Raw genomic sequence first — 22,506 nt, 5'->3', positions numbered from 1 at the left:
GATGGCGGAGCTCAAGTTATGAGGGTTGTGGAGGCAACAAGACGAATAGGTGTGGGCGTTAAGTAGGCAACACATTAGGGAAAGATCGAAGAAAAGAAACCGCGCTCCTTGGGATTGTTCCAAGCGTGAGGTCGGTCATGTTTTCCTCAAGTCCAGTGCGGCAATGCCCTATTGCGGAATTTTGCATGGGGCCTGAGCCTAGTAGCCTCCGAACGTGATCCAGCCATGCGATGAACGGCGGAGAAGAAAGCAGTGAAAATGTCGTGGTACTTTCGTCTGGAAATTTAAACTCTATAAACTCGAAATTAAACTCGATAATTTGCTCAGAGACTGTGTCTTTGCCATGGTCGAATTTATGAAAGCCTCCGCGATAATAAATCGTTCAAGTGTTTGAAAATTAATTAATGTTAAGCAATTTCTGAAAATCCGCAAATTTACGAATATATATCTCTCCGATACGAATATGAACTGAATATCAAACATATTCGATTCATATTAAAAATTTTGAATATTCGCACGCCCCTATTTTTATCACCTCTTTTTTTACCGGTGGACATCAGAATCCTAACAAAGGAGTCCCAGATTATAATACAGGTCTCTTGATCGGTTTATGATCTTTTATTTTATCCTTTGAAATTTAACAATCTAGCATAATTCGTTGCTACCGCGGTTGCTATGGTTTGTCTCTTTTGCCTTTTATAAACGCGCGTCCCAGACGGTGGCTGTGCCAACGCTAGCTGTGCCCGCTGACACCGCTTCGACATTCTTTCGAGTCGGGGCGACATACCTCGGGTATGCCGACACACCTCAGTAACTTCTGTCCAGCGAATAGAGCAGTCAAATTCCGACAGTGAATGTCACCGTGTTCAAAACCTTCAGACTGTGATTTTTGCTGCACCCTCTTGGAAGGTCTGAATCTGAACGGAGGGCGCAGCCTCCCTTTGTCCTTTTGTTCCGTGTCTATATCTAGCCGCCTCAAAACAACCCCTCACATCATTTTTTTTCAGTGTGCCCTTGGAGCCGCTTACTTCTTTCGAGACGAAAAAATAAATCGTAGTGTGGAAGCATCTGCCTTAACTTCTCTTTTTTTTTATCCCGCTATATTTACTCTGTACCCAGCCATTACTCTAAAAATTCGCGTTATCACCCGGTCTACCCTTTCAAAGGCACCCTAGAACGCATTTAGAGCACTGCCCTGAAAACAAGCGAGCGGTACCTGGGTGCTCAGTCGACTCGGTGGCGCAACGGTAGCGCGTCTGACTCCAGATCAGAAGGTTGCGTGTTCGAATCACGTCCGGGTCAGCATTTTTTCAGACTTCTTTTTTGTGTGTGAAATTGTTGCGAGCCAAATATATCAAACCGTGGTCATGTTTTCTGTTTAAATCCATCGAGAATGAACGCAAGTTTAATTATTATGTAAAGTAGAGCGAGGGACGGGCTCTTATTTCTGTGCCTGCGACACTACACGCTTATCGTTTTCTATCGTTTTTCCAGTAACATAAACACTGAAGCAAAGTGCTATGGCCTTCCCGAATTCTTGTAGTGAGCCGTGAAATAACACAGAATAACCCGGTTAGAGAAGGTTTTTTCATTTTAACTTCTACATTGTACCCTTCGTTTACCCTTTCCTCGCAGCCCCAGCAAAGTTCTTAAAAATCGGGTTAAACCCGATTTCTACCCGCAAATGCCGATTCTAGAGAACACACAAAATCAGAAAAATTAGGAGTTCGTTATGGTATAATATATTGTCATATGCTTCGTGCGGATGCCGGCGAAGGAAAAGAAGATACTGGTTGAGGAAGAAGTTCGGCATCACCGTGCTGACCCGCTGATCATCCCACATCTCAATTACCATCAAAGTACCTAGAGGACGCGCGTTCTCCTCTACAAAGCTGAAGTTACGGCGCGAAAATTAGCGTATATTCTGGTGTCACAACGCGCCCCTGTTGCGTCCGTTCCCAGACATCCTTAGGGTGTATGAGGCAGCTGTTCTAGTCTCTGAACAGATGGCCTCGACTCAGCCTGGCAAGCTAAGAGAAAAACAAGCCACCAAGGTACAAAGGGGGACGGTTGTCTTGTGCCCAGCTTTCGCCGGGCACAAAAAGTTTATAGGAAGGATTCAAAGGCTCACAAACAAAAGAAGTTTTGTATAGCAAACAGACATGTATACAGAGGATTTATACAGCACTCATAAGAACACATGCGCTGTGTTCTGCAGAAGAATGTAAAACATGCAAAATGTCACTGGGGAGAGGGTGCAATACAAATAATGGTCTTGTAACAAAGTTCACTAAAACACGAGATAGGGGCAACCAAAAGAAAACACAATTTGTTCACAAGAACTGCGCAAATCCGACGACCCGAGGATCACGATGGGTCCTTCTCGAAGACTTACGCGCGTTGCTTCGCTGGTCCGTGCTTCTTCAAAGCTAAAAACGCAGCACGGGTGGACCGAAGGTGGTAAACATCCTTCATGTATAGGGCGCGCCGCGTCTGTTTGTCTCTTGGCGCTAAGAGAGGCACGCCCATGCATCAACCGCTTTCTCAGCCGCCCGCCAATGCACGCATCTCCATTTATCAGGCGAGGGGTGAGGTTTCCAGCGTTCGAGTCACTTCTCCCCCACCTATCACCGCTGCTCGCGAGCGAAGAGAAGAGGGCGTCACTCAACGCACACAAGGACACGCGCTCGGCATGGGCAATGAGGGGATGTTTATCCAAGCTTCGCGAGACATCTACGGTGTCGTGTGCAGCATTCCTTCCACGCCGCGCCGGCTTTAAAATTTGCCTCGATTTTTGTGACACCTGGGGTTATTTCAGAGAAGTGCTTTCGTTCAACTGAAGAACATCTGTTAATGCTTGTTGTTCATTCATGTCGGGGTTGCATTTGAAGGAAAAGCTGAAAAGTGCTGTTTAGAAACGAGAGGACGAAACACAGGTCCTGATCAGATATTTTTTCGGTATCATTGTCTCAAGCGCTATCCAGGCTCACGAAATCCTGCTCAAGGCTCCTGCGCGTCTAACATAGCCAATGTGAGGTCGAAGAAGGCAGGCAGGGCTTACACACAGGCGGAAGTGGTAAATGTGATATTTCTAGTGTATGCGACGAAATAATAGTTACAGGCGTAGAGAAAACGGATTTGGTAAGCAGTTCTAAGGCGTAGCCCGCCATTTTTTTTATGTTTGCGAAATAGTGGCCAAAATTATGGCGCTCCATGTCTCGCACAAAAGATAGCGCCTAAAGTACGTAAATTGTCTTTTGCAGCCACAAAGAACACGAAAAAATCCAAATTATTGAAAATTTTGCTAAATGAACCGAATTTTGCCGCAATTTGAACTCCAATAATGCCATCAGATTCTTGCTCTGAGAATTTCGGAAAAATAAAACAGGAAAACGGAGGACCCTACATGAATGAGCCCCGCCGCGGTGGCTCAGTGGTTAGGGCGCTCGACTACTGATCCGGAGTTCCCGGGTTCGAACCCGACCGCGGCGGCTGCGTTTTTATGGAGGAAAAACGCTAAGGCGCCCGTGTGCTGTGCGATGTCAGTGAACGTTAAAGATCCCCAGGTGGTCGAAATTATTCCGGAGCCCTCCACTACGGCACCTATTCTTCCTTTCTTCTTTCACTCCCCCCTTTATTCCTTCCCTTACGGCGCGGTTCAGGTGTCCAAAGATATATGAGACAGATACTGCGCCATTTCCTTTCCCCAAAAAACCAATTATTATTATTATTACATGAATGAAACGAACGGACGCTGTCATGCAACCACAAAATTTAATTATAATTTTAGCGCATTTACCCGCAATCATTTATGCTTTAAAACATTAGTGCTGCCTCCGAGACCAACGAATAGCGGCGTTACTCAAAGACCACAATCCCGGAGGTAATGGCAATTTCGGTTCGGGTTACGACATGATGAGGTAGCCCGCTGCGTCATTCATCGGAAAAGACACCTGCTTTCACCAGACCTTTCATCCGTGAATTCTGGAGTCTCGATATGTTGTGTACGTATGTTGTGCTGTGTAAGACGTTTTAACGTATGCATAACTCCGACGTTTGAAAAATTCAGCAGATCGCCCAGTGAGTGAAGAATGGATTCGCAGGGCGGTTACCACTGCGACGAGTTTGAGCGACAACTGTTGTGGTATTTTGATTTTGCTATATACAGAGGTAAAAAATTTAAAAGCGACATCCTTGTTGAAGGTGGATTAACGGATGGAAGATAGGAGCGTCCCTTTGAAACAGGGTGTTGGCAGTTGCCGACATCCTCGGCTTTTTTGGTTTAATTTTGTTTAGCTCTGCTGTAAATTGGTCTTAAAATTTGCCGTTTTCTTTAAATACGTTTTCAGTCCTACACTTTTAAACTTATGTCACTTCTCTGTTTTTGAGTCACAAATCTTCCAATCGATTTTTTGCTAACTTCCACGGCATATTTATTTCCATGACCATTGTAATCTCTAAGTCTTAGGGCCTCAGGGAAAGTGACTGTGCCTGTATCGACATCCGGTTGGATACCATCACGTATGAGTATGATGGGTTCAATTGCTTCAACCGCTTTATACATGCAGCCCATGTGTCATCTTCTTCGTAATTTTTTTTGTAGCTGCGCGTTCTAAGACACCCTGATCTGGCTTCAACCCCTATAAACCATACACCAAACCGTCCTGGCATTGCATTCACGTGAAAGGACGAGGCGCTGCTCTTTGTGCGGAGCTCAGAACCAGTAGCAGTGATCTACAAGTGTAGGAGAAAAGAAGCGGGAGTAAAGGATGCCGCAACATTATTCACAAGTTTGTGAAATGACAAAATTGCTTCAGGGGCAAAAGTCACGTATGCATAATAAAAAAAACTCAAGTTTTTCATTCAGTAGAACTTAACTCAACTGAGATCATGTTCTACAAGTAATACCTACTCTTCAAAGTCGCATGTTCTCCGGTCCGCCCCTGATTGGCTGTTTATGGTGTCGCACCGTTTTATATTGTTTCTCAAGACCCCGCCACTTGTTTTCACTTTGCGAATGGGTCAAATCACATCCGAATTTTGAATTCACCAAATGTGCCAAATTTTTCCAGAGCTGTCTTTTAGTTCTTAGGCGTTTAGAAGGGTCTGATTTGGAATTTTTATATTCGTCAATCAGGAACAGAACTGTAGCCAGAGGCCACAACTCCTTGCGGGCTAGGTGATAGGTGGGACGGGGGCTGCCGCAGCATTCAGCCAAACCTGCACGTTGTCCGCAACCAAAGAAAACCACATCTATTGCGCACTAAGTACTACATGATCAAATATTGCATATACATACATAGTGAGAGAGCTATGCACATACGTACCTGCTGCCACATAAAGGCGCTGGTTTCCGTGGACAATGGGTGCACCGGTGTCGTCGACTACATCAAAAATTTGTCTCCCCTCCTTGCAAGAGTATTCTCAGCAGGGCGGCCCTCCTGTATCTCCTCCGAAAAAAACGCATGAAGTGAGAGCGTCGGAAGGGAGCGTACGCAGCAAGCTTGCGTACGCATCGCTTTATGCGTCGTGTACGCTGTAATTGACCATTCGCAGAAAAGTTTCTGCGTATGCGCGGTGAAGGCGCAGCTAGCGCCCTCTGTATGCCATTTGGTTTGTTTGGAAAACATGAGCCGGCCGTGCATTCCAGCGCTGTAGTGCGGCGATTGATGTGAGCTGTAACTGCCATGTAACTGCAACGCGCTTCTAGCTAAACTAACCACGCGTTTTCCAATAGCGATACTTGGACATAATAAAAGCCGCGACAAGATACAAGGCGCAAAGACGAAGCCGCTAATGGGGAAAGTAATGCGCGCATCCAGCATGTTTCGAAACGGGTGTTCCTGCTACATTTTGCGGTTGCTGCCAAGTGAGCACAGCTCTGTCGTTCTAGAAGAGTTTTGGCATCGACGCACGTGCGTATTCGGTGACAGGTAAATTATTTATTCAAGTATAAACATTCACCATAAATGCTACAATGTCAAGCTGTCCTTCTGAACAGCGAAAGCACGCTTCAGAGCGTAACCTCGCCTATATCCGCGCATTCTAACGCTCCACCGGCCTGTTAGCACGCAAAGTAATGCTCTGCCGTATCAGCACGAGCCGTGATTGAGATAGTACAACGGGTCGTTTACTAATCAGTTAAATGTTGCTTGCGGCTAAAGGTGGTGCATGAAGTTAGCAGAAACTCGTGCCCTCCCAAGGAAGCGCGAACATAAACGTCTGTGTGCATTAAGAAAGTGCACCTCATTATATTGTTGCACTCGCCCGCGCATAGGCGCACATTCATGCGCATTTTCGTTTGGTCATTCGGCGTTCCGTTGAGGTAGCACAGCGTAGGTATTGCCACACGGTCTTTTTTTAGGCTATAACGGGAAAACTCTTCGCTCCACCCCGTTTCTAAAAATGAACGTGGGATGTTCACATCCTCTTTCGTTATCAAACGCACGTTTCTGGTTAAGAAACAACACTAAAACAACAAAACAAGCGCACGTGAACTGCTGAACGCTGCCTTGCACATGTTTGGTCGAGAACCACTTTCCAACCAAAAGTGCCAGCGGAGCTTCCCTGTTCCTACGGCAGGCGGCGCACGCTTTTCCGCAAATGATCAATTAGTCGACACTTTAAGGCCACATTCTCATAGTCGGTTTTTCGCTTCCTCCGTCGCCGCCAGAGCCGACGGAGGGGGATGTTTTTGGAACGGCTTCCCCCCCAAATCGGGCGGCTGGTGCCGGTGGCGTATTTCCATTTGCTAGCCGTTGCAGACAAGCCCAATGTGGCCCATGCACGTTCCCGACAAGTGCAATGCTGCCAAAACAGACGCTGCAGCCAAGTGCAGTGTTGCCCACGTCCATTTCCGACAAATGCAAGCGTCTGCCAGGCCCATGTTGTATTGTAGTAACGCTAGCCTGGCCTGCATTTGTGCGAATAGGTGAGTGTCACAGGCAGTGTGTAAAATTCCTGGCCTTTCACAATAAGAAAGCCAACATTCCTTCTGGCACTTTTGTTTCATTGTCGGTGATTTTTCTGCGTAACCGTCGCTATGATGAGTCTTTTCTCTTAGCGGGGCTGCTGCAATGTCCCTGCCGGGGTGGTTTTTGAATGATGTAGGTTTTCAGCGTATATTTTCGTGGTTTACTGCAAAAATTGTCACGAGAGTTCATACTCATTTTGCCCATTCTTCGTCTTGGGTTGTGGCACTTTTTTCTTCAAATTGCTGAATCGTCAAACGTTCATATCTATCTCACACCTCTCATGAAAGCTGCGCGCTGTTACGGGTGACGTTGTCGCATAATTGATTAGACGAAACTGAAATAAAGGAGCTTTTGTCAATTGTGTCAGGTAACCTAGAACAGTGTATTGGGCTGTAAGATCATTTCCTTAATTTAAACACTGTTGCAAACAGTTTCATGATGGCATATACTTGTTGTATTATCTTAACATTGGGCACAGGAAGGAAAAAATCCCACTAAGCACAACCTCCCCTAAATAAACTGTGGAAACAGTAGTCATTATTAATATTGCATCCACTGCTCTGTGTCTAATCTGAGCTCGATGTGGCATCCACATATCTTCTGCAATCTGTGATCTGGTAGGTCGTAAACATAAGTGATATTGCTTCTGAAAGTGCAAGCTTCTCTCACTTAGAGACCTGCTTTCAATGCTCGGTTTATGTGCTTGCTCATTTTATCCAATGCATAATGACTCTTTTGATGTTGTGTAGTGAGCCCCCTTTTGATGGCTTGAAGCTTATCTAGTGTCCTCAGAATAAAAAAAAAGGTGGCTGCTTCTCTGAACACCAATATATTTTTAATAGTTACTTGCACCGCCCCATAGCATCCAAGGAGTTAAAAATATTGAAAAAGAAAACAGTCTACTCATTGAAATCATGGAAGAAAGTACCATTGGATAATATATGAACAGTACTTGACACTAAGCTGTTCTACTCTAGGATAGGTAAAAACAGAAGTATGGAAAACATCACTCTTTAAGGAAAGCTTTTACTTTGAAATGCTTGAATATGTAATTAAGTTGTTGGCTGAGTATATTTCTCACAATTTGCAGCAGTTCTAGCAAGTAAATATTGTAGAAAGATTTTAATCAAAAATTTTTCCCGTGGTCGTTCTGCTGCTGTTTCTATTTCAGTTTGCATTTGCTCTTGCTCTGTCATTCTGAGTTGCTGTCTTTAATTTACCAGTGGAAATCAAGCAGCACTGTTGTGAATTTTTTCAGTTTACTTATAAGTGGCCATGTATGCATGCCCCAACAAACACATCCATACTCAAGTATAGGTCAGACTTGACTATCAGCTGTATTCTGAAATCACTTCGCAAATGACCGAATCTCTACTGTAATAAACGAGGTGCTGATGGCTGCCTCGTTCCAAATGTAATTCACATGCTTAATCCAAGGCCTGAGATAAAAAGCACTCCTAAACATAAATTTTTTGGTTGTTCTTAAAGTAATATGATTAACTTTGTACCTATCGAAGTGATTACGACACTTTCTTGTAAAGGTAATGTGAACAGTTTGCAAAGCTTTTAGCAAAGTAGGTGAATCATACACAATTTGTGAATTACACTGGAGGAATATCATCAGCACCAAATACCTTGGCCTATTTAACATCTTGGAATCATATGTGGCTTGGAATCTCGTCAAGCCTTGCCACTGGCTTTTTGCCGGTGCACCCAACATCGCCATGATGTTAAATAAATATATTCTGATTCTGATTCTGATATACCAATCCTGCTAACTCAAAATCTGACCTTCAGCATGCGGTCTAGCTTAGCAGGCGGTATGAATCTAACAGTATGTGAGCAAGGCGGCATGCAGATGACGAATAACCACTGCAAAGTTTTGTTTGACATACATTATTGTTTATTCAAAAACTAGTGCAGGCATGTGGTAAATAGATTAGTAGAGGAGGAGGCCCCAAGTAGAAACTGTCAGGGGGACCTCCTGTTATTAATTGTATATATGACACATATTAAACATATGGCAGATAGCAACTACATATCGGTAAAAAGGTACAGCAGGAATTAACAATCACAACAAAAAATTAGATTAAGCATGCTCCATTTTACAAACTCATTAAGGAACATGGCAAAAAGAGAACACAATACTATACAAAAGCACTCAAGCAATAAAAGCCATACACAATAAATACAGGGTTCATTGGCATGGCAAATGAAGGTAATTAAAAAGTACACACTTTTTGAACCTTTTATGGAATGATGCTTCTGTACTAGATGATGTGATGATTGTTAGTAGAGAGTTGCAGACAGTGATTGCTGAGAATAATGAATAAAAACGAAACTCTAGAATATCATCGCTTTTCAAGCCAGATATAGTGCTGTTGTTCGCACCAAAAAAAAGTTCCGGGCGTAGTGTACAGTAAACCGTGCAGTGACTGTAAAACCATGTGCATGTGGGTGAAAGTGAAAACTTCGTTTAAAGGTTGAAACAACACTAGTATGATGTTGCAAACAAGAAAGCTTCGTCAAATGCACTCTTCGAAAATTCTGAATGCAAGCAGCATCATATAGATTGAGCAACGCGTGCATTTTGAAAACAGAAAAGAATCTCCAGAGCTGTCTATATCTAGAATCCTTAATGATCCAGACAACCAAACACACTCTTAATCGCACTGACGGGGCACTTCCTAGTGCATACGGTCGCTGCATAGGGCACATTTTCAAGCTTAAATAGCCAGCCTTACACGTCTGCACCTGTTTGTGAACAAGGCTCCCGTGTGGGAGCTGAAACGTCATTTAGGAGTTCATTTTATTTTGCTCGGTGTTCTGCCTTCTCCACGTACAGCCCCGACCAGACAGGTTTCCGTCCAACCCTCGACTTCATGCAGCAAGCATATAATTTCTAGAAAGCCCAACAGGGAACCTAAAGTGAAACGTCAGCATGTGTTAGTTCATGCTCTAGGTCATTCTACTAGCATTGCAGCCACGGCAAAAAAATGTGAAGTTGCTTCCATGCATGTTGCGCAAAGCATTATCTAACATTGTCTCTAATTTTAAGTTTCAGTGTACTCAAAAATGCAGAAAGATGACCCTGAGAAACTCCCAGAAAGCACATGTTAGGTCCAACAGGTTTGCAGCATAAGAATTCAATTGTCTAAAAGTTTCCTGCTACATTTATTCCATTGGAAGGAAAGTAACTTCAAACACTCTCTGGACTGCAGCTACTAGCCTGCTAAATATACCTATTAACTGAAACAGGTGCAATCAGACTCCACAGCCTTGGCAAAAGAAGAATAGGAAATTGGAAAGGGGTAGGTAATGGAGGCAGCACTGCAGCAAAAACCCTCTTATAACCAAAGAGTAGACATGAAGGTTCATCATGAGAGGCACTGAATGGAACTGTAAAGTGAGAGTGCGATTGATTTGCGTCCTAAGTCTGTGTACACAATGCTGTATCAAAAATATCGTTACAATAGGATGCATATATTACTAAATACTGAATAGAAAATTTCTGTTGCCAGTGTCAGCATGGAGCCTCTTGTTTTGTTTTGAGTTTCAGGTTGCTAACTGTTTTAGAGCAAGGATAATAATGGGGAATGGAAGATGCTCTTGGAATGCACATTCAGAATGTAGTCCAAAGTCTTTAAGGGAAACACTAGAGGTGAAGTGCATTTCAATTAGGCTGTAATTACTCATTAGTTTCCACTTGATCGCAGTTATACGGTTGCAGAGGAAAGCTTGACAGCTTTCTCAGAAGCTTTGCAGCTGAAGGAAAATTCGTTTTAGCCTGAGGATAAAACCAGGGACCACTGCTTGCCTGGGCAGTCACTCTACATTTAACCTAACCAGGATGCCTAGCAGATGTCATGGTGAGGTCAAATTGATCAACAACCTGAAGCAAGAACGGTGTTAGTCTCGCTCTGAGCTGTTGATCAATTAGCTCTCTTTACCTAAATGGTTTGAAGCTTCTGACACCGTGAGACACTACGCAGGAAATAGTTCGGGATAGCCCTTGGCCTTTTGCTTCTGACAGCCAATGCAAAAGTTCTCGAGGCAGCATGGTCACATTAAGCATATGTCTCTTCAGTCTTCTTTACGTGCTTGAAATTAATCCGGAGCCCTCCGCTAAGGCGACCCTTGTATGCGCCGGGTTGTTTTTGGATGTTAAACCCTACAGTTTACAAATTTTCCACGTGCGGTACGCTGGTGCCGTAGATGGGGCAGAGAGAAAGTCAAGAAGAGAGGCAATCCAGTGATCTTTACGCTGCTCAGAAGTCATGTCGCAGGTGTTGAGGAAAGGCGCATCGGATTCGAGGGCAGAGAGGTTGGCAAGCTCGGCCAATAGCGGGGAGCGGGACAAGGCATCAGCATCATGGTGCTTGCGGCCCGACCGATATACGACACGTATGTTATATTCTTGTAGATGGAGAGTCCATCGAGCCATGGCAGGCGACCGGAGGGATCTTTTAGCGAAGAAAGCCAGCATAGGACATGGTGGTTGGTGACCACGTCAAAAGGACGGCCATTATGATAAAGTCGAAACTTGCCAAGGGCCCAGACAATGGCCAATCTAGGCCACCTTAGCCAAGCACTCTTTAGTATACCTCATACATTATCTGGAGACTGAATAGCGAGGTGGAGCTGCAATAAACGTTTTTCCAAGAACTCTCGTCCCGCAAACTTTTGTGCCCGATAGTACATATGTGAATAGTGGCGTGTCGCGTCCGCGAAATATGCGGTGCGGCACTGCTGTATTCTTGTAAACGCGGCTTATCTCAGCCTGCAATCTTTACCCGTCCAATTGTGAAACGAGATATGACGCCTCGAGAAAAGGGGTTGAGACTGCATAATTATAATAGCTTCGCCATATCTTCCATGTACCTCCATGAATGCCAGTACCTCCGTTCAGTCCCTGCTGTGGTTATTGTGCTTGGCTCCTCACCCGAAAGACGCGGGTTCGATCCCGCGGCGGCTGTCGCATTTCGATGGAGGCGTTAATGCTAGAGGCCCGTGTACTGTCTGATGGTAGTGCACGCTATGGAACCGAAACCAATCTTGTTTCGGTTACGAGAGAGCATTTGATTCGAGAAAGAGTATCTAGACCTACGGTGTACATATGTAGCCTGTAAATTTCTGCTTGAAATACTTCTCATGCCTGGCAGATCTGCCGCTGCCGTGATGCAGGCGTTGTCGCGACTCTGACAGGAAAAAAATGGCGCAGGTTTTAGAAATAACATTTTCACGCTTCAAAATTGAGACTCAATTTGGTGCAGCGTAAGTCAGAGCGCTTCGATGACAATAAAAAAATGGTGAAGTTGCCTTCCGAGTACATTCCTTGCAGAGTTTCGGTTTTGATTTTATGGTTGGAAGTTTGTCTAAAATCTGTACTTTCTTTATTTTTGCTGTCAGCTTTCATTGTTTTCATGGTGCTATTGTGGTGTCATTTCTTAATAATTGTGAGCCATGTTTCCAGCGCATTTCATATCAGTTGCAGAAAAAGTTCATTTCGTAGGTAGCGTTGTAGCGCCATCTGGCTGGGACGACCTGCCCATCGACATCAGCATTGTCCTGCGTGCCGCGGGTCGTTTGTATCTGTGGCTGGATTGGTGGTGTTTTTGCGTTTGTTGTAACACTTAGTGCATCTTTAAGCGCAAGCAAAAAGCTATGCTGCAGTGTTCAAGTATGACACGTTGGAGCCAGTTCAGGTGAGCTTTCCGTGCTGCGCGGTTACCTACACGGCCTTCGTTAGTACTGTACTAATTTTTGGGAAAACAGCAGTTGTACCTTATGGTCACTTTTCTCTTCGGAGGCTTTTACTGCTGCGTAATCGTATCGGACAGAGTCGAGTTCATGCCGCCTAAATGTATGTACCACCAGCAGCAAAAGTTATTGGGGTGCGTGTTCTCGGGGAGGAAAACTTCCTCGCGACCGAGTGCTTGAAACATGCTACCAGCGTGTGGCGAATGCAAGTCCCCTCGTTCAGACACTTCGAGCGATTGGCTTACGTGGCGATTGGCTACTGTGCCGGATTTCCCGGGTTCGAACCCGACTGCGGCGGCCACGTTATCGATGGAGGCCAAACGCAAAGACGCCCGTGTGCTGTGCGATGTGTGTGAACGTTAAACATCCCTAGGTGGTCGAAATTATTCCGGAGCGATACACTACGGCACATCTTTCTTCTCTCAGTCCCTCCTTTACCTCTTCCCTTACGGCACGGTTCTTTTTTTTTTTTATTCGAGAAGTGTGCCATGAGGCATAAGTTGAAAAAGGAAGGGGGGGTGGGGAATGCACGGGATTGAAAGTTAAAAGAAGGAGTGAAGAACCGTTGCGCTGAGGTAGTCACACAGGTTGCTAATGAAACGGTTGTCCATAATCCAATTCACGTAGTCACTTTCGCGGTTCCACTGCAGGCCAACCTCCCTGAGGAGCCGTTTTCTGATAGCAGCCGTCGCTGGGCACGTCCATAACAAGTGCCGCACATCATAAATGTCCTGTGCAGCGCTACAGTGAGGGCACCTGTCAGGCGCTGGCAGATCTTTGGCACGCCACCGATGACGGACAGATGGTGTCAGAGCCGCCCCTGCCCGAATCCGGCGCACGGATACCTCCTCCTGCCGAGTAAGACTACGGGGGAGAGAGTACGAACACGGAGGAATTAGAGCGCGTGTTCGCTGGCGCAGAACTTCGGAATCGGAAACATGGGACAAGAACGGATCTGGGGGAAGAGGGGAAGGTGGCGGATCGTCTAATGTATGAAGATGAGTTATAGCATCCGCTTGAATGTTAAATGGATCCTGGGCATGGCCGCGAATCCAGTGTATGCGCACAGGACATGGATACTTTGCGCAGATCACATGAATTGATTGTGAAATCTGGAACGTTCGTCGAACAGCTTTAAGCTGTTTAAGGGCGGCGCGGGAGTCTGTGTAAATGTGAACTGTATTGAATGTCGGAACGAGAGGAAGGGAAGCAATGGCATTATAAATGGCTTGAAGTTCTAATGCCAGGGGAGTGCACGTATCCGCAGTATACGTCGCGCGAGAGTTAAGATGCGGATGGGATGGACTATACACAGCAGTAACTCCCCTCTCTGCAGAATGTGATGCATCCGTGTATAATATGCACCCTTCAGGCAGATACGCTGCTGATACCGACGGGGAAACAGTGGGGCGATTGTCAGTGAGCTCGGAATATGACCACGGTGGAAGTGTCTTTAAACGATGAAGTTTGAGAGACTGTTTTCGAGCTCTATTTGACACCCGTTGGTCGATGATTTCACTGAGTGTATTAAGTTGTGTGAACTCCTGTAGCACAGGTATGGGTGTTAACCGAGGCAGATATGTTATGACGCGCATAGCCTCACGATTGATAGCTTCAAGGGAGTCCCACTGTCTGCGGGTGAGAGGTTGAAATTGTGCCTGATATACTATCCGTGGCTTAAGCATAGAGCGCACAAGCTGGCGGGCCGTATGAGCACGTGCACCACCAGAGCGCATAGCTATGCGACGAATCAGACCTAGAGTAGCATGAGCCGATTTACGGGTGGCTGTCAGCCACGGGGTGCCAGTCCCAGATGTATGGAGGAGAAGACCAAGAATACGAACAGTTTGTACCTGACGAATCAGAGAATAATGTACCGTAAAATTTAAAGGGGGAGCTTTCCGTAAGCCGGCTTTATTTCCAATTCGAATGAAACATGATTTAGTAGGAGAGAGTGTTAGGCCCGGAGGTGGGAGGCGAGATGTCAATACATCCAGCGCGTGTTGAAGGACCGACTGATGAATAGACGCATCTGGATGACAGCACCACAAGGTTATATCATCGGCATACGCAAGTTGTCCGCCAAGATACGAGACAGATACTGCGCCATTTCTTTTCCCCAAAAACCAATCTTCTTCTTCTTCCCCGTACACTCCCACTTCGTAAATTTTGCCTGCCGATAGTACTTCCGTGTGACGCGATTCGGAATTGATCACTTCAGGCCTGACCTGTTCAATTAAGCGAGTTCACACAGTTAATTTTCTTAGAAATACTGAGCGCAGTGTGCGAGCTCAGCCACTGTGACCCTGTATAGTAAACGGGTAGCGCACAAGGGGGGGGGGGGCGGAAATGGTAGAGTTTTAACGTAGTTAAACCGAGTGTATGTGCGAAAGCACGTGTTTAGCCTGGTTGTCTCATGGTTTTGCTTTGCTAGGTCGTCGGCACTTCTGGCGACGTGATTAGTTCTAGAGTAGTTTTAGTTGATGGAAGACGACGACATGCAATGCACAGCGCGAGCGTGTGTTGCAGTATTACGCGAGCCGGGGTCGTCTGCGGCAGCAGCATAGTGCTCTCGTGCACAGGCCAGCGAAATTGATCTGCTCGCGCCGCCGCGGTTTCGAATACCAGTTGCGGCAATATTTATTTTGTTATGTTTGCCAAGGTCATCCTCAAAGTCAAGCTTCACACCAACTCTGCGAGCCAGTTAGACCTTGTGAAGTAGTATTTTCACACTAAAATATTAGCCCTCCTGAGCCAAAATGACACTGACAACGTTTACAATTGCTGTACAGTTGATGCCTTCATAACCGTATAAAGACACTCCATAAGCACGTTTCTGATCAGTCCAGCTGGATTCAGCACCACAAATGAGTGTGAACGCGGTTACCAGTTCAGTTTGACATAACTAGTGTTAACAAAGGTCATCAACATGCTTCAGCAAAGCATCTGTATTTGATAGCCTCTTCTCTCTCTTTTTTTTACTGTAAGTGTTTTTCACCACCACTGCCTGCTCATAATGACAAATGCTACAACTGGTTAACATGTCTTGTGTTTGGCAACAGCATGGCAAGACAGCCTAATACATTTGTAGCGAAGTCTGCCAAACAAGTTGTGGTACTATGTATTTCTGAACTTGGCATCACCGTGTGCTGATATTGTGAAATAACATTGAGTGGCCGTTAAGTCTTCTTGAGTTTTTCTCAGATCTGTCTGCTGTAGGTCAAAGTTTGGGCACATGAGCGCAAAACAGATTTGTTGAAAATACTTTTCATGAAAACAGTTACTTATGTTACTGAGTACTGTGTAACAAGAAAGTATCTGCTGAGACTATGTTCAACTGTAAAAAATGTCTGAACAGTGAAATATAAATAATTCAGTGTTGTGGCGCAGGGGTTCACTCGAACCCGGGCTCCGTTGGGTAACGTGTCTGAGCCTTCGGGTTGAAGAAATATGGAACTTCAAGCTTGGGAAAAGGAAAAACAAACGGGTTTACTGGCACTTTTCATGAAACTTGATTACATAATTTAAAAGGAATCAGAAAGAGTAAACAGTCAAGAATTAAAAGTTCATAGCGTCGAACAACTGGATGAGCCTTGTCGTCAGTGCCCAGAGAGATCGTTCGTACTCAGGACACTCGTTAAATACACTGAGGCTCCGCCGCTTTCACCACACGATTCACAGATCGGAAGAGTCGCCGCACATAACACGCTGAGCCCTGTGGGAATGGGCGAGGAGGATACGGAGGTCCGCTGCTACTTCGTCCTCGGGAATGCGCTCCTGCCCGCTTCCTTTCGTCATCTTGTCCACCGTCGGTGGTGTCTCACGGTCCGACACAAGGGGAGCGTGCGTGGGAGATTCCACGGGTAGTTACCCCGAGACATCTTTTTTCTTTTTCGTAAGGTCAACGAGGGGTCAAACAACGTGTCCCTAGCAGGGTTGTAACAATAGTTAACAGCAAATTGAGAATAAGGAAAGGAGCAATAAAAAAAAAACTGCGTTTACTTATAAGAACAGGTAACACAGTGTACCCAAAAAATATCTGGGAGGAATATATGCAAAAGGACATAGCAAACATGTTTGAAATTTTCTGCCAGCATCTCGCCTCCCCCCCCCCTCCTTCCAAGAAGAAAAACTTGAAGCATGTTAAGAGTAATTCAAGAATAGGTACAAGTGTTTAAGTTCATTCTAAATATAAATTTTTTTAAAGTATTTGCAAGATATCAAGTTATCATGAGAAGTACTGAATATAGAATATTCAATCTGGGGTAGAAGAAGCACCAAAAGATATTGACAGAAGAACTCGGGGGCTGTGCTGATCCTGTGCCATTGTCTTTTGGTGCTGCTGTTGCCATGGTATACCAACAACTCACCAATGTACGGTTCTCCTCTGTTGTATGTTAGCTATGTGCATGTTTGACAGAGTTTTCCATGGCCACTTTTGTTAAATCCTATCATCCAGAAATATTGAGTCACAGTCATGACCTTGTGCTGCACTGCTATCTTCTGCTTTGTCAGCCTGAAAGGTTTGCAGAATGTGGCTGTGTAGGAAAAACTTCATTGGCGTGCTGGTGCCTTGTGTACCAGTTGCCTGGCATTATGCCAGTGAATGGAGCGTGCATGTTCCCTCATGATTGCCTTGGAAATGTTGCTATGGGTTATGGCGCATGTATATGGGTTTTTCTGCGCACCCAAATTTCGTCGAGTTTTGTCAGGATCATACATGTCAGAAGGGCTGGTATTTATTATGTCAGAGCAGTGTGAATGTGAAAAAACATACTGCAGTGGGTAAACGAAAACTAAAAAGACTGGTACGATGTAAAGCTGCTGAAACCGCTCACCAGTTCTTGAAAAAGTGAACATATCACCACTGAATTCAAGCTTCTGTTTGGGCGAGTTGGTAATGACCCATTTGCTTCAGTGGTTGTGTTGCTTGTCTTCCTTTCATGTGTCCCGTCTTCCTGCACTCTTTAACAATCACATCACTACTACACTTCACAATTTTTTACCTAAAGTTTTTGTATTGGGTGGCTTGCGAAAATTGCTCAAGCTTGCAGATCTGCAATGTCAACAGGCCGGCATATCAAGGTCCACAGAATGTTAAATTACGGAATAACTTAGACGGTGATCTGCGTGCATAGATAAGTGATCAATTTCAGAAAGAACTGCCTAACTATGTTACTGACATTGTTGTAAACAAATGCTGTGTAGCCCACCCCTGTTATGCCTCTAAGAGAAGAGACAGCAGTATGTGTAAATAAATAAAAAATACTTGAATGCTTCCTTCCCAAAAAATTGATGCCGTGCAATGACACCATTTTTTAGACATCAACTGATAATCCTTCTCGCATGCTTTGTAGCATTTCAAGCCTTTGTAGCGTTTCCAGTAGTCGGCCTGTCTGTAAAGGTGTTTTTTGTTATTGTTTCAGCGATGTAGGTGCCGATTAAACCAAGGCGCAGTGTTAGTTCATGAATCTGTCAATAAGAAGAGCATGTTTATTACTGTTTATCAACGTGTACTGTACGCGTTAGGTGGCATATGAACCAAGTCACTCACACATGGATAATCTAGTCCGCAGAAAATGTTGCTTATTTCGCACGAAACGCGACCACAGAATGGAAAAAGCCAATTCAGCAGCGAGAGGAGGTAATCGATGTGTTGCGGGTTTGAAAAATTAGATCTATGCATGGGGACAGAATGCCGAAAAAACTCCCGACCATTATCCGCTCGGCATTCTTTCCGGCTTTCCTCAGAAGCGCCTCGCGGAAAGTCAACTTCACGTGACCGCATGTTCCCTTTAACAGTGTACCATACTGTACAGAAAACTAACATCCACATCAGTGTGACGCTGCATGTGACCGAAGGTGTGGTTTGACTGCCAATTTATGAGGACTGGAAGGAATACATCACTCGTCTGACATCCGCACTGTGCAGAAAGTTGTGTGAACTCTGGTGTGCAGCTCCTTAACTTATGTTTTGAACAGAAAACTCGCAGTGCCTTGGTGCGAAGTACATTGTAGGAAATGGCTTGTTTGATGAGAAGGGGCCTGGTCTTGCAGCGTCAGTAATCGTAATTTTTATTTTTGGTTAAGTACACAGACAATGAATACAGGGGAAAGGATGATGCACTGCTGCTGCTGCTTGCCATTTACTGTTCGCACTCTCACACAGACTTATGCAGTAAAGAGTGCTGGCACTCTGAATGAATAAGAATCATCATCATGACGGCAGGTTTCTGCAGTAAAATGTCGGCCGGAGTAGATGTGCAGTTTTATCTTTTCAGACTATGAATTATTTCTGTTCAGACAATTTCTTAGGTTATCAGATATGCTTCTTCCCGTTACAATATGTCAAAGATATGTTGGAATCTGCATACTCTGAAATAAAAGCTGAGGAAACCACCATTCTCTGACATTAACATTTTTGCAATGCTCGTGAAAACAATCATTTAAATGTACCCCAGTCTGCCGTTAAAGAAACCGTACCTAAGACAGCAGGATCCAATGTACAATGAATACTGTGCGCTAGAAATTCGGCCGCCACGGCCGGGATTGAACCCGCGTCTTTCGGGCCAGTAGCCGAGCGCCATAACCACTGAGTCACAGCGGCGGGTGTTGGGGTATAGTCTCCAGCGCATTTCAGCTGTTGCATAGCATGAAAATGAGGCAGCAAACTAATGTCAGTGTTTTTTTTCTGCACAGCACTAGCTGCATTACTTTGTAGGATGAGGGCAACCACTTCTGGGAAAAAATTGTACAAAGAAATATGTAAGGAAAAAATTCCACTGCACAATATTCAGTGTATTAGACCCTGCTGTCATCGGGCAGGTGTTCAGAAGGGCACACTAGGGCACATATTTTTTCCGCTCCTCACGCAACAGTTTCATGTGAGGCTGCAAGATGTGAAAATAAATTTTCAAATGACCACCTCCATAAGCATTTCAAGATTGTAAAGAAAATAATGGAAGCTTCATCAACCTTTGTTGCGCCAGCCTGCACCTGCAAAGTGAACAAAGCCACTCAAAAAATAATTAAAACAAAACTGCTCACTTGCATTGTGATGACCACTCGGGAAAAAAAAAGCACACAAGAAAAACATTTGCAGTGAAAATTAAGCGGTTTTTGGTCCTGAGATATGACTGCGGTTAAGTGCAGAGGAACTGAGCTTAACAGCAGTTCAAAGCTCTAAATTTACAAGTATAAGCAGCAAGAACAATTTACTTTCGTCCAACCAGTGAGGAATGAAACCGAAATTAAACTTTGGAAGTTAGACAGGTCCAACACTTGACCTCAGCTTTGACGCCCAGACTCTAGCATCGATACTGCCAGATTCGGGAACGGCTCAACTCAGCAGTGCAGTGTTTGTCGTTGTGCAGACATCCTGCACAAGAATTGAAATTTCGTTAGGGAACATGCAAATGATGCCAACATGAACACAGCAACATATGCAAACAGATAGGTGAACCAGGGAACCTATAAATTCAGTACAAAAGGTGCAAACGCACACAGAAACCTGGAAGGATTCTGCATAGCCAACAAAGCCCACATATACATTGGCTCACCATCATTGATACAGAGCAGCCAAGAAACAGCATTCCTCTCAGGGGGGTCACAGGCAAATGAATGTGCGCATCAATGACATCCTCCTCGTGAGTCTTCAGGAATGCCTGCAGCCGATGCAGTAGACCAGGAAGTGATGAACAACTGGTGAACAAGCAAGTCGTCTACAGGGCCACTGTGGATACAACAGCAAACACAGAATCGGACACCCATTGCGAATCTTGCCATCATGTCTCTCATGGCCTGTGAGGCACTTCGCACCGCAGTACAACTTTTGCGACCGGGAAAATGTTCAAGTTTCTAAGATTATAAGTTGCAATTCACTGCTTGTTATTATGCAGAAAAGCATACCGTAATCGCAGTGTATATATTTGAATAAATGTCTTCTTTTTATTTTGCTTCCAAATTGTTATGGACAGTTTTGACGAGGGACGAAAGTACCATGTTAAGGAGGCATGCCTCTATAACCACGCAGTATTCGAAAAACACCACCTGGTTTCGCATGATATGCATGGCCTTCCTAAAGAACGCCCCTCATCCCTGCTATGACAAAAAAAAATACATAAATGGTAGGGCGGTAAGTTGAGCACACAGAAAAGGTATTATGCAATACTGTCTGAAGTAAACAGCAGCCAGCCAAACAAGCTTCAGTGTTTATTTTGAGAGTCCTTTCAATGTTCCTGTTATGGGGAAGCCCACTAACTTTGCATGCATCTTCTAATGTGGCTGTATCAAAGGACGAACAGCATGATAAACACTGCCACTACCGTGGCAGTGATGCATAGGGAGACTCTTTGAATACAAATGATGGCTGGGGGTCACCTTTATTTCGGCATGGAAGAACAGATGTGGTAACTTGCAGACAGTGGCTACATACAGAGTGCTACAACGCGGAGTTTCTCGAGTGCACCCATGGCAATAAACAGTCTCACAGTAAAGTATTCCTGCATCATGGTCGGCTGCTGAAGTGTCAAGCAAGAGTGATTTCTGCATATTTCCAACCAGTCTGCTGGCACTTAGAGATTGCCAAATGGCTATTACTTCAAACAACATTTCTGGTCATGTGTCACTCTGTGTCAAAGAGAGGTGGCACCTTGCCCATTTTCAAAGTTCACTCGCACTTGACAAGGAAATGCGAGAACCAGTCAGAAAGGCAATGTAGCAAGCAATACGGCACTCGATGTAAACAATATGATTTATAGTCAGCATGATATGTCCGGCAGTCTGTCCCACACCTCCATTTCTGAAGGGACGCAACTTTCAACAAAATTTAGTTTATTTCTAGCTGTATCTACATGAAATTTTTTGAGCAATTTAAAAATAATTTTATGACTGCTCTCACAAAATGTCACTGTTTTATGTGCAGAACATTATTTTCCGATATATATTTTTCTTGAAACCTGCAAAGCTAAGAAAATATGGCAGAAGGCTAGTACAGCATTCTTTGCTCTTGCAGGGTGGAGTATTCTTGTAATTCTTTATGTTTTGCAAAGCTGAATTTTTTGTTTTGAATTTTTGAGATTCAGTGTTTGTTGACATATTAAAGTGAGAAGACAATTTCATACAAGAAATTTAAAATTCATAAATTTGATAAAAAAAACAGTTGTCTAGACCTGGGCTGCAGTCCTTCGCATTACATGCCCTGCCCAAGCCCATTTCTTTCTCTTGATTTCGACTAGGATGTCATTAACCCGTGTTTGTTCCCTCACCCACTCTGCCCGCTTCCGATCATCTCTTAACGTTACACCTATAAGGCAAGATAACCGCTGGTCTTTAAGGGTAACGGAGTGGGTTCCAAGAGAAAGTAAGCGTAGCATGGGGCGGCAGAAGGTTAGATGGGCGGAGGCAAAGGGTGGATGCAGCTGGCAAAGGATAGGGTTAATTGGAGAGACATGGTGGAGGCCTTTGCCCTGCAGTGGGTGTAGTAGGGCTGATGATGATGATGATGATGGGCTGCAGTCCTAGGAGTGCAACGAAACAAGTGGTCCAGAAAACATAGAACTGTTGGGGACAAGTATGCTCCATAAGGCATGTATCTAGGCAGAAAACCTTAACAGAGAAAACTGCCCGTCTCTTGAATGTTTCGTGACTATTCATAGCCGCCAAGGTTCATGAAACAATTTTTTTTTACAGTATTTCCCAGTCGATTTCAAGAATTAAATTTGGGGACAGTAGAGTCATTCCACGCGAAAGGAGATGCACCAAATTCTTGGTA

At 44.6% G+C, this 22,506-nt stretch overlaps 1 non-coding gene across 1 annotated transcript; it reads left to right on the top strand.

Moving 5' to 3' along the window:
* Positions 1-1,230: 1,230 nt before the first annotated feature.
* Positions 1,231-1,302, top strand: TRNAW-CCA (transfer RNA tryptophan (anticodon CCA)). The gene has a single exon. It is a non-coding gene; the product is annotated as a tRNA-Trp (tRNA).
* The last annotated feature ends 21,204 nt before the right edge of the window (positions 1,303-22,506 follow it).

The sequence above is a fragment of the Amblyomma americanum genome, chromosome 1 (assembly GCF_052857255.1).
Source record: "Amblyomma americanum isolate KBUSLIRL-KWMA chromosome 1, ASM5285725v1, whole genome shotgun sequence".
NCBI classification, from domain to species: domain Eukaryota; kingdom Metazoa; phylum Arthropoda; class Arachnida; order Ixodida; family Ixodidae; genus Amblyomma; species Amblyomma americanum.
The sequence above is the reverse complement of the archived record's forward strand: the minus strand, read 5'-3'. Positions and strand labels throughout refer to the sequence as shown.